This window comes from Aethalodelphis obliquidens, unplaced genomic scaffold (genome assembly GCF_003676395.1).
Source record: "Aethalodelphis obliquidens isolate GAN/ISIS:26980383/991018 unplaced genomic scaffold, ASM367639v1 scaffold7, whole genome shotgun sequence".
Taxonomy (NCBI): domain Eukaryota; kingdom Metazoa; phylum Chordata; class Mammalia; order Artiodactyla; family Delphinidae; genus Aethalodelphis; species Aethalodelphis obliquidens.
Genome location: NW_020837951.1, coordinates 38,485,858 through 38,499,104, shown reverse-complemented (window position 1 = coordinate 38,499,104; position 13,247 = coordinate 38,485,858). Strand labels below are relative to the sequence as shown.

At 41.2% G+C, this 13,247-nt stretch overlaps 1 protein-coding gene across 1 annotated transcript in view; it reads left to right on the top strand.

Moving 5' to 3' along the window:
• Positions 1–13,247, top strand: part of LOC113619762 (spermatogenesis-associated protein 31D1-like) — a 62,896-nt gene that overhangs the window by 33,068 nt on the left and 16,581 nt on the right.

Sequence of the window (13,247 nt, the reverse complement as noted above, 5' to 3'; positions counted from 1 at the left end):
CTTGGTGTGCTGCAAAGGGTTGCTTCTTTTCTTATTCTAGCAATCCAGGGATGGGAAGGCAGGGATGTGAGGAAAGGACCAATGCAACTTTTCAGCTCCAAGAGAATTTTCGTACCTAGTGATTTCCCTAAATATTTATAAGGATGTCCCAGTGTCAGGTGCTGGGCAGCTTGGCCACGGAAAAGCTAAGTGGGCATGCTGGGGATATTTGTATTCCCCACTCACTCATTCCAGTAGGTAGATTCTGTTTTGATGTTTGGTATTATGCAAAAAAGCAGGTTTTGGGGAAGCAAATGTAGGTTGCTCTCTGTTCTCTTTCTCCCTTTGTTTGAATGCTCTTGGTTGACGTCCCTATATAGGTAAATCAGGGAAATGACTAGAAAGTATATTAGTTTTTTAAAAAAGTTCATAGATCTGATATCTTGTTTGAGTAGGCATTGGAAAGGGCTCAGGAAAATACTTCTGGTTAGTTTGCTTAATAATCACGCCAGAGAGCAAATAAGTTTATTACCAGTCTGACCCCTTCTCACACTTCTGCTGTTAGATATCACTAACAGATCACTGTGTTCTTTCAGAGAGCCTCAGAATCCTCCTTAACATGTTCCAAGAAGCTACCACCACTTAGTCAGAATTGGCATATGAGATGGAAACTTATTTTCCAAAGTTGGTTTTATATATGTCAGAATGTGAGAATCTGATTTCTTCCTTAGCTCCCCATGTGGTAATTGATCTAGGCCTTGAAGGTAGTAACTGGGGAGGCCTGCCAAACCAAAGCATTCTCAGCAGAGTACAGAGCGCAAACAAAGGTGTGAGGTGACCAGATGGAGTAAAGCAGAGTGTGCAGTGGAAAGTCACATGAAATGAATTTGGAACAGGAAGGAGAAGCCAGATTTAGGTGGACATTGGCATACAGGCCAAGACTCTTGAATGTGATTTGTAAAGTCAGTGTTCCCAAAGGATGGCCAAGGTTCTCCAGAGAAATAGAACCAATAGGATAGAGTGTACGAGTGCATACACACACACACGCACACACACACACACAGACAGATGGGGTGAGGATTTATTTTAAAGAATTAGCTCATGTGATTGTGGAAGCTGGCAAGTTCAAAAACTGCAGTGCAGGCCAGCAGACTAGAAATTCCGGCAGGAGTTGATGTTGAAGTCTTGAATCTGAAGGCAGTCTGGAGGCCGAATTCCTTCTTATTTGGAGGACCTCAGTCTTTTATCTCAAGTCTTTCAACTGATTGGATGTGGCCCACACACATTATGGAAAGCCATCAGCTTTACTCAGAGTCTTCTGATTTAAATGGTAATCACATCTTAAAAAACCACTATAACTGTAACATTGACTGATGTTTGGCAAACAGTGGGACACCATACCCTAGCCAAGTTGACATTAAAATTAATCATCACAGTCAGCATAGGTAATTTTCAATGGTAGACATATTTGTGTTTTTAAATTTGTATTATACATTTAAATCTCATTTACATAAAGCTTCTGATTTCATAGAAATTATTGGTTGGAACAAAGGTAAATGTATTTAAGTAAAACAGAGTTGATTTAACGAAAATTATTAAATAAATATTGGGTAGAGATGGCCTATGGATATGGTGAGTATGTGAAGGTTGTACTGAAATGACTGACATTAGAGAATGGTAAACAACAGAGAATTGCTATACTCCTGCAAGGAAATGTCATAAGGAAACGGGGTTTTAGGAATATTAATTCTGTTGCCCTGAACAAAGGCCACATATAGAAAAAAAATTCATCAACAAATAATAAATGTGGGGACTTCCCTTGTGGCACAGTGGTTAAAAATCTGCCTGCCAATGCAGGGCACACGGGTTCAAGCCCTGGTACAGGATAATCCCACATGCCGCAGAGCAGCTAAGCCCCTGCAGCACAACTACTGAGCCTGCGCTCTAGAGCCTATAAGCCACAACTACTGAGCCCACGTGCTGCAACTACTGAAGCCTGCACGCCTAGAGCCTGTGCTCTGCAACAAGAGAAGCCACCACAATGAGAAGCCCGTGTACCACAATGAAGAGTAGCCCCCACTCGCCGAAACTAGAGAAAAGCCCACACTCAGCAATGGAGACCCAACGCAGCCAAAGATAAACAAAATTTTTTTTTTTTTTTTTTTTTGTGGTACGTGGGCCTCTCACTGTTGTGGCCTCTCCCGTTGCGGAGCACAGGCTCCGGACGCGCAGGCTCAGCGGCCATGGCTCACGGGCCCAGCCGCTCCGCGGCACGTGGGATCCTCCCGGACCGGGGCACGAACCCTTGTCCCCTGCATCGGCAGGCGGACTGTCAACCACTGCGCCACCAGGGAAGCCCTGTCTTATGATTTCTTAAAAGATTTTAAGCTTAGGAAGTCATCCTTGGTTTTAAATTCACAGATCTAATACCTTGTTTGAGTGGGCATTTGGAAAAGGATGTTTTAAAAATATTTAACTTTTTAATATATCTGGGATTTATTTTGTCATACACTATGAAAGATGGGTCTAAATTAATTTTATTTTCCTTAAATTCCTACCCAGTTATTCCTGCACAAGTTAATGAATAGTTCTTCCTTTCTGGTGATGTCACTTTTATTTTCTATCAAATTCTTGTATGGAAAAAAATCAATTCTGGACTGTCTAGTGTGTGTTCTATATCTTTATATTTTTTCTTCTTTCTCTAGTGTCTTATTTTAATTATCATAGCCTTATTTTTTTTTCATCATAGAGAGTTTATTTTCCATATAAAAGGGCAGAAGCTAACGTGAGCAAAAGGGTAAAAAGCATGGCGCTCGTGTGGGAGACCATGACAGGTGACTTGAGGCTGAGGGTGGTGAAGGCTGGTCCAGGGGGAGAAGTGGAGGTTGTGATGAAGAGATGGGGTCAGATCCAGGCCCTGTCCTTCAGGCAGAGACCATGAGGCATGTTGATGCCAAAATTTATGGGATATAGCAAAAGCAGTTTTAAAAGAGACTTCTCACAAAAAAATGCTTACTGGTCTTGGAGAGTTTCCCAGAGAGGCATGGGGTGAGGGATGGTGACGACTGCAGCTCACCCTGGGGACAGAGTCAACTGGCGGCAGCCACCCTTGGAGCCCTCCCCACCATATGGACACTGGTGCTGGTGGGCACCACTCCTTTCAGCTCAGCTTTATGCTGTATTTAAATATCTAGTGTGGCTAGACCCATTCATATACTTCATTCAAAAATTTCTTTGATAAACTTATCAATTTTTTCTTCCTGAGAACATCAGAATCTAGTCAGATTCTCCAGATTTTCATATAATATTTATTGGACTTCTTGGAATATTTATTGGACTTTTGTAAATCATTATGAGGGTTGTAATGAGTTTGTGTATTATTCATTTATGTATGAATTTACACCCATTTTCCATCAACTTTTGACGTTTGTGACGACAGACCGCAGATTAGAGTCAATGAATTAGTCTAAAATAGTAACAAAGACATTTTATCTCAGTTGCCACCTTCACTTGAGCAATTCATAGCCAAGTTAACTGTAATCCCCTTTCATGTTGGCACCTAAATGTCTGGTGGAGATGTAATCCAACAATCAAGGATCCAGTGACTGGCCTCAGGGAGCAGAATAAAAGACACAATGATAAACATTGTCAGTGAACGGATTTGGAAACACTTGAAGGGTAATTGACATTTCAGCTTTTATTTTAACTTTCATTTTAATTCCTCAGTATTTCCAATGGAAACCCATGATCCCCTTCTGCAAGAATTTTCACCTTGGGTGTTTACAATTTTTTTCTCTTACTTCCTTTGCCCTCTTCATGCTTGTGGTATCTGTACAGCAAGTTCTCCTGGCCCTAATTCTTAGTACTCTTGAAACTCTCCTGACAGCAGAAAGCAGTGATCAGACAGGTTGAATGATCCAATGGAAATTTAATCTGATCTCATTTTAGCTGTGTGTAAGAAGCAACCTGCTGTGAACTAGAATTGTAATGCTGGAAATTATCTGATTCCTACAGGCCTCTCTTCCTTCTCTGCCCTGGTGAATGACTGCTAAAGGAATTTAAAACATGTAAAACATGATAAGCATTGATTTGTTGCCTTGGCCATTGAACTGGACATCTTGCCTTCTTGCAGGTAAAACTGAAGAGGAGTATCATAGATTCTAAATTTTATTTATAAGGGTGAAGCTTTTAAATGTACTCACTTAAGTTGCTTCTTGAGGCAGTAATGTCCTATTTCCTTTAAATTAGACTTCCAGCTTTGAACCCAGTTTATAAAGCAAAGCAAAATGAAACAACAACCTAGACAAAGAAACCTCTGTCAGTAGAACACTTCAGCTGCAAAGACTGATGACCTGAAGAATAGGGTTGACAAGATGCGATTGGTCAGTTCACTGCTCTGAAGGAGAGGCATCCTTTATTTGTGGCTGCCTAGGGAAGGCCAGTTACAATGCAGAAAAGCTAAGAAATGGTAGGAGAAAGTGGAGAAACAAACAGGAAAAGAGTGAAAAACTGGACATAAGAAAAAGGGAAGGTATAGAAGAAACAGCAACTTTTACAGTTGATTGTGCCACAGTTCAAGAAGAGTATAGCGACCACTGTTACATTGTTGGCCCCCCGTGATCTCCCAGTATTTGCCTCTGTGTAGTCCTCTTTCTTAGAACCTGAGTTGGGAGTGTGACTTATTTTAATTAACTGGAAGTGGCAGAGTGATGCTCTATTAGTTCTTGTTCTAAGCCTTAAGAAGTTCTCCTTTTGTTCTGTTCAGAGCCATGATCTGCTTTATAAGAATTCTGTTAGCCTGCTAGAGCTATGTGGACAGGCTGTCAGAAAAGCCACATAGGAGGGAGAGGCCCTGAGAGACAAGCCTGGCCATCCCAGTATCTCAGTCAAGCCCAGGCCCCTGCTGACCTGCCAGCTGGATGAATCCACGTGAGTAGCCATCAGTAAGATCAACAGAAGGATCACCCAGCCAAGCCCAACCCAGACTGCAGAATTATGAGCAAATAAAATGTTCATTGTTTTAAGCCACTCATTTTTGGGGTGGTTTGTTATACAGCAAAATATAGCTCCTGGCCTGTTAAAATGAAGTCAGTGGTCAAGACCCAGTGACTCTACTCTCTGAGACAGTATTGTGTGGATTGAAGAAGCACGTCTGGGACAAAAGCAAGCTTGGTTCAAATCCTTACTTTTTCACTTTTTAGCTCTTATGGCCTTGGGCAAGTTATTTAATCTTTCTGGGGCTCAGTCTTGTTATCTGTGAAGTGAGAGAAATATTTCTTCTCTCACAAGACAGTTAAGAAATGAAATGAATGAAAGTTTGGGGAACATATTAAGTACCCACCAAATCTTATATTATTTGTTGTATTCCATTTCCTTCCTGTCGTTCCCTCATCCCCTGAGGGGATACAAGTGATCCAAACTACATTAACTCTTTAGGGTAGCCCTGTGACCTGCTAAAGGCAGTTCTGTCATAGGTCAGTTTTGCACTGCGTATGTATATTTGACCAACAATTGTGTTTTTATGAAAAAGAGGGAAGCTCCTAAAATACAGGTGATGGATTTTTAAAATGATAGCAGGTTTGTGGGGCACTGCTGGAGACAATGCACATTTGTGTCCATGTCCCAGACCACCTACACCTGCTCCTCTGCAGTATCACAGCTGTTTATTAGACTAAGCTGGGGTCACCAAGGAATATTGAAGTTGCATTCAGCTTATTTTATTGCAGAAGGCATGAAGGCACATGCTGTATTTCCATTTGGTTTTCACAAAAAAGCATTACTCTCTCAATGGTTTGTGAAGTTCACTTAGGCAAAAATTGCAGATTTCGAGGTAGTACTGCATAAAATTTGGTGTTTGTTGAGTCCTTGTCTTCATACTGGAAAGAAGAAAGTCCTATATTGAGTGACTAAATTATGTGCAGACACCAAGAGAAAACACGCACACGCACACACACGAAAGAAAGGATTAAGGAAAAAATAAATAAACCTGCTCTGGCCTCAGTTTCCAATTTGTAAAATGAGAAAGCCAGACTAGAAGGTTCTCCAAGGTCACTTCCAGCTCTGAGTTTTAGCAGACATCTCAAATTCTGTGCATTTATTAGCCCTTTGTGAGATTAAAAACACAGGTTGTTCTCCAGCAAAACTTTAATTGCAGAGCTTTCATTAGAAAAAAATCAAAATACTCTTTCAGATTATGCTTTTTTAATTTTAGTTTTAATTGTGTTTTTATTGTTTCCATATTATTTTAAAAGAGAGATGAAAGCTGCAATTTGACAAATTGCTACACCCGTTTCCTTGCCCTATAACTGCCCTAGCAAGTTAACTTAAAACAACTTTCTAAAATGTATTTTTAATGAGAAACTCAGACCCCTGAAATTTGTATAAAACATTTTTTTCCTTCAGACTTCGTATAGGGCTGTAGAGTTTCCGTACCTCAGTGCCAAGAGCATGGCAGAGGAATTTGGCTCAGCTTAGTAATTACCTTGTGTTAGTCTAGCTCGAAGTTGTTTTTCTCTTAATGGCTTAAGAGAGCCATTCAAATGCTTTGATTCTAGTAATAAAAGTTCTAATGGGCAAGGTAGGTGAATGCCCATGTAATGTGTAGCCTATTAAACTGGCCATATCCAAAGCTTATGCAGAGTAAGTTCTTACTAGGGACTTTGAATAGGGCAGGTCAACGTGGAAAAAAGCATGAGAAAATAAGAGAGCTAAAGTAAGTCTGGGAATGTGCTTCCTCTCTCCAACCAAGATCCCGATTATAGTGGACATTTATTTTTGCCTTCTTTCATGGCGAGGGGGAAAGAGCTCCCCAAAGTCTCCCTGTGTGCTTCCAGAATGTTGATTCACCCGCAAGCTTCACAGTGGACCATGTATATGAGACCACGGTTTCTCAGACTATCTGTGGTGAAGGACCAGTTTGCTTCATCTCCCACACCCCCATCCACTGTGGACTGGTACTTGTATAAAATCTGGTAAAAATGAATCACTGGAAAAATGACAGATGAACTATGACATACAAAATATAAGCCTCAGTTTTTATTATTAAATTTAATTACTCTCTCAAATTGCAGTACAAGTTTCTAACCATCCTCAGTTTCTATACTTACCTTTTTTTTTTTAACATCTTTATTGGAGTATAATTGCTTTACAATGGTGTGTTAGTTTCTGCTGTATAACAAAGTGAATCAGCTATACATATACATATATCCCCATATCTCCTCCCTCGTGCGTCTCCCTCCCACCCTCCCTATCCCAACCCTCTAGGTGGACACAGAGCACCGAGCTGATCTCCCTGTGCTATGCAGCTGCTTCCCACTAGCTATCTATTTTACATTTGGTCCATGCCACTCTCTCACTTCGTCCCAGCTTACCCTTCCCCCTCCCCGTGTCCTCAAGTCCATTCTCTATGTCTTTATTCCTGTCCTGCCCCTAGGTTCTTCAGAACCATTTTTGTTTGTTTGTTTAGATTCCATATATATGTGTTAGCATATGGTATTTGTTTTTCTCTTTCTGACTTACTTCACTCTGTATGACAGACTCTAGGTCCATCCACCTCACTACAAATAACTCAACTTCGTTTCTTTTTATGGCTGAGTAATATTCCATTGTCTATACTTATCTTGTTGCAGATGGTAACAAAAATGTGGAAACAGGCATTGGTCCACGGACCACCCTTTGAGTAGCACTGACCTAGACTAGGCCAGTAGTATTCTCTGGTTCCTAGTAATTATTTCATGGGTGTTCTTATGACCTGAGCTGGTCCCAGTCACTTGAATGTTGGGACTTCGGTTGAGAAACTGGGACAATTCTGTTTTTCCTGGCTGGATGCCATCTTGGGACTATAAGAGAAGTGGCTTGAGAGTGAGTCAACACCAAGAAAGCAGAACCAAGAGGTAGCAAGTCAGAAGCTGAATCTGCTCCTGTGTTGTAGAGAAATAGAAGCCAATAAATTAAAATTTTTGCTCAAGCTAGAATTCATTAGGTTTTCTATCATCTGCAAGAGAAAAAGTCCTATGTGATATAATTTGCATGTTTTCCCCTAACTCTCAGTCACCTTGCCAGTCATCTTCCCAAAACAGAGATCTGGGAATGCCATTCTTCTGGTTATGAAAACCTTAGCTTCCCCCTGCCTTGGTCCAGAGTTCAGGCTTCTTAAACTGTCATTCAAAGTCATTCCCAGTTGAGTCCCCTTCTTTTTCAGCCTAATTTTTTTTGCTACTCTCATCCTCAGGCACATGCCCAATGCTTTAGTGTGACCAGACATGCACTTTTATACATGTTATAGGTTTGCTCATGTTCACTTGGGCTGGATTGCACTTTCTCTTCCCACACCCTCTTCTGATTTTCTAAGAATAGGAACTTGAGAACATAAGGTGTTCATTACTTTTAAATGTTAAGCATTATGCATCACCATAATTCCTGCTGACTCAAGGGCTAATTTTGAGAGTGTTGGCAGGAGGGCAAATTGATGCACCCAGACATTTGACAAAAACTGCATTTAGACTCCAAAGCTTTCATTTCATAGGGAGTCTGGTATGGTTATATTACCAAAATCTCAGAAAACAACAAACTTAGACAAAGTGTGACTTTAAGTTATTGCAAAAATGAATAAGCAAGAAATGAAAACATATGTCTGCACCAAAATGTGTACACAGATGTTCATAGCAGCTTTATTCATAATAGCTGAAAGTGGAAACAAACCAAATGTTCAACAACTGATCAGTGTATAAACAAAATGTGGTATATCCATAAAATGAAATATTACTTGCCATGAAAAGAAGTGAAGTACTGATACCTGTTACAACATGGACTGACCTTGAAAACATTATGCTCAGTGAAAGAAGCCAGATATGAAAGGCCACATATTGTATAATTCCATTTATATGAATGTCTGGAATTGACAAATCTATAGAGAAAGTAGATTAGTGGTAACCTAGGGCTGGGGAGAGTGATGAGATGAAGGGTGAAGGCTAGGGGGAACAGAGCTCCTTTTCTAGAGTGATGAAAATGTTCTCAAATTGATCGTAGTGATGGATGCACAACATTGTGAATATACTAAAAGTCATTTAACTGTACACTTTTAATGGGTGAATTATGTGGTATGTGAATTATGCCTCAACAACGTGTTTTTTTTTAAAAAAGAGTTTATAGGAGCTTTATTCATAAGTGCCAAAACTGGGAAGCGACAAGATGTCTAAGGTGAATGGGTAAATAAACTGTGGTACATCCAGACAACGGAACAGTATTCATTCAGCACTGAAAAAAATGAGCTATTAAGCCATGAAAATACATGCAGGAACCTTAAATGCATATTACTAAGTGAAAGAAGCCAATCTGAAAAGGCTACAACATACACACTGTATGACTTCAACTATATGACATTCTGGAAAAGGCAAAACACAGGAGACAGTAAAAATGATTGGTGGTTGCCAGGGGTTAGGGTGGAGGATGCGGTGAAGAGGCAGAGCACAGAGGACTTTCAGGGCAGTGAAACTGCTCTGTATGATACTACAATGGTAGATACATGCCACTATACACTTGTCTAAACTCATGTAAACTGTGGGCTCTGGGTGATAATGATGTGTCAATGTAGGTATGATTGTAACAAATGTCCCACTCTGGTGCTGGATTTTTTTTTTTTTAATTTTCTCCCTCCCTCCCTTCCTCCTCTCCTCTCCTCTCCTCTCCTCTCCTCCCCCCCCCCCTCCCCTCCCTTCCCCTCCCCTCCCCCCTCCTTTCCACTGTGTTGGGTCTTCTTTGCTGCACACAGGCTTTCTCTAGTTGCAGTGAGCGGGGGCTACCCTTCATTGCGGTGCATGGGCTTCTCATTGCAGTGGCTTCTCTTGTTGCAGAGCATGGGTTCTAGGTATGTGGGCTTCAGTAGTTGTGGCTTGTGGGCTCAGTAGTTGTGGCTCACAGGCTCTAGAGCACTGCCTCAGTAGTTGTGGTGCACAGGCTTAGCTGCTCCGTGGCATGTAGGGTCTTCCTGGACCAGGGATCGAACCCATGTCCCCTGCATTGGCAGGCGTAACCACTGAGCCACCAGGGAAGTCCTGGTGCTGGATGTTGATAGTGGGAGAGGTTGTGTGTGTGTGTGGAGGGGTGTTGGGGGGTCAGATGGCATATGGGAGCTCTGTGTTTTCTGCTCAGTTTTGCTGTGAACCTTAAACTGCTCTAAAAATTAAAGTCTAAAGAAAGAAGCAAAGGAGGATGAGGAGGAAGGGGGTGAGGAACAGGAAGAGGGCCAGGGCAAGGATGGAGAGGAGGAGGGGTGACCTCACAAGGCCCATCTCAGTGGGCACCACGTCTGAAAGTTGCCCTGCGTCTCTCTCGTCTCCCTCCTGGCGGAAGAACTAATTGCTCCTTTATCTGTATTTTCATTGTGTTCTTATTCCTACTTCTTTTATAGTTCGTATCACTTTATTATAGTTGTTTGCAGGCCTTACTTACTGAACTATGACCTGCCTGAGGGCAGAGGCAATGCCTTATTTTCTTGATATTTCTACCAAAAATACTACATGGTAGAGTTCAGTTGAAAGTGTGGTGTGTGTATGAATGAAGAACATCTTAAAGCGGCAGTGTTAAGTGCAGTTTTAAAGGATTCTGCTGTAGAATCTGTTGTTCTTCAGGCTTTTTGGTAACCTAAAAAAAGCTCCCTCTACGTGGCTCATCCTTGGGACCGTGGCCAGGATGTGAGCGAGAGCACTGAGGACATGTGACAATCCTAGACAAACGACTTATCCCTACTGAGTCTCCTCCAATAGGCAGCGTACTATTCTAGTTGAGCTGTTGGAAAATACTCTTCCTTGGGGATAATCTAACCATGTGCACGCTGAAATCTGGGACCAGACTTCTGTGTGGTGACGAAGGTCAACTGGGAAGATGTCATTGGGGGGAGAGGAGAAGATCTCATTCTACTGAAAGCCACCACTGCCACCTCAGGATGGCTGCCTGACATGCTCCGGTGAGAGCTTTATTACAAGGCTTTGGGGTTAGATATATGTAAAATGTGTGAAATGTGTTCCTGGGAGGGATGACATTTTAAACTTTTATTATTCATTTATACCTTACTGAGAGTCATATGTAATAGAGTTCTTGAAAGTAGGTTTTAAGAGGGCAATGGAGAAAACTCATCAAGATACTGGTGCTAAGAATGATAAGTAAAGGATACCTAAGAGGTGATAGGATGCCAAAAATAGCTTTTCTTTACTTCCCAAATTTGGCATCATTTAATGGATAAAGTGAATATTCTCAATCACATAACCACTTTAATTTTAGTACCAGGGCATACTTTTTAAGAAGTCACTTATTCATATTGTTTAAAATAGTAGCATTGAGAATGTGGGGAATTTAGTAGTCAGGGCTCTACTACTTACTTGCTGAACGATCTAAGGAAGTTTCTTCCCGTCTCTGAGCTTCAGTTTTATTCACTGATAAAATGGGCACAATAATACCTGTACTGTTTACATCACAGGATGTTTGTGAAAATCCACTGAGATCACTGAAAGCAAAATGTTTTACAAATTAGACAAATAAATTTATAATTGATGTTAGTCTAGGAAGGATAAGTGCTGTGAACTTCTCCTACTAAATACCAATGGAGTTTATTTGTGGTTGGTACAAAAAGCAAAAAAAAAAAAAAGGAAAAAAAGTGCCATACATTTAGTCCTTTGTTTCTTTAAATTTTGAAGGAGCTCTACCACGTTCTGAAAAGGAATCTTATTAACATTTTGGGAAAAGCCTTTTTATTGAAACTTCTTGTAAGTTTTACACTCAAGGCACACACATGTATGTAAGGATATCTAGCCAACATGTGCCCTTTTAAAAGAGAAAAGCTCTTCTTTAACCATCTTCTCCAAGAATCGTTAATTTGTATCAGAAAATTGGAGAGGCATGCAGGGATACCTTCCTAAGGAGCATAAAATGTCTGAGCAGTTATCACCCATAGCATCTGTCCCTTCTCTGATCTATTCCAGAGATCACTTGCCAATTCACAAATGCCCTGGGGGACCTCTCCTGTGCCGTTATGTAACTCTTGACCTGTGTAGGGCTTTCCCTGAAAACTGCACCATGAGGTCCTTAAGGACAGAGGCTGTGACTTACAGGTACTAGTGTCTCCTAGTTTCCAGCAGTAAATATTTATTAAATGAAAACTTGGCTGAGGCTGCATATCAAGGTCAGGAGGAAGTGGTGCCTCTTGGCAGATTTTATCCTCAGTGTAGCTTACCTGTTCCTGCATAATTGAAAGAAGACTCTGTGGGTTTGAAGGCTGTCTAACCCTTTCACAGGAGATCGAGTAACTGTGCTAGGCCATGGGTGTCAAATAGAGGGCATCACAGTTTAAGAAAGACATGAGAAATTAGGAGACAGTTCAGAGAACAGCTATCATGAAGGTAAAGAGTTTAGAAAGGAAGATGTAGGAAGAGGGGAGGGAAATACTGGGATTATTTAAACCTGACAAGAGGAGCCTGAAAAAAAGCACGACAGGTAGTTGATTTTCAAACATTTATGGGGATGATTATATAGAGCAGAGCTTCTCAACCTTTGTGGCAAGGCACACTTAAGAAAAGATGATATTTACAGGGCCCACAAGGATAATCAGGTAAGGCTGCTCAAGACTTGATTCTTCTCTAAGGCTTTGACATTCCTAGGTCCCACCCTGCCACCAGAGGACTTAGCACAGCCTTTGGGTAGTGTTATGGACAGAATATTTGTGTCCCACCAAACTCATATGTTGAAACCCTAAGCCCAATATGATATCATAGTATTAGGAGATGGGGCCTTTGGGAGGTGATTAGGTCCTAACGGTGGAGCCTTCATGAATGGAATTAGTGCTCTTATGGAAGAGACCTCACAGAGCTCTCTCACCCACTTTTTCTGCAGGGTTGCTGGGAGAAGACAGCTGTTTACGAACCAGGAAGTAGGTCTCACCAGACACAGAATCTGCTGTTGCTTTCATTTCGGACTTCCCAGCCTCCAGAACTATGAGAAATAAGTGTTTGTTGTTTAAGCACCCAGTCTATGGTGTTTTGTTATGGCAGCCCAAACTGACGAGGTCAGGGATTTGTGCACATGTTAGAAAATTGATGTAGAGTGCAGGGCCTGTCTGTATTTTAGGTAGCGTAAGAAGAAGTAGGGTCAAAACGAAAGATGGAAGATTGGAATAAAATGAGAAAACACTTTATTCGTAGATTTGAAAATACCAGATTGGTTTGTCAAAGGGTGTGTGTGTGTGTGTGTGTGTGTGTGTGTGTGTGTGTGTGTGTGTG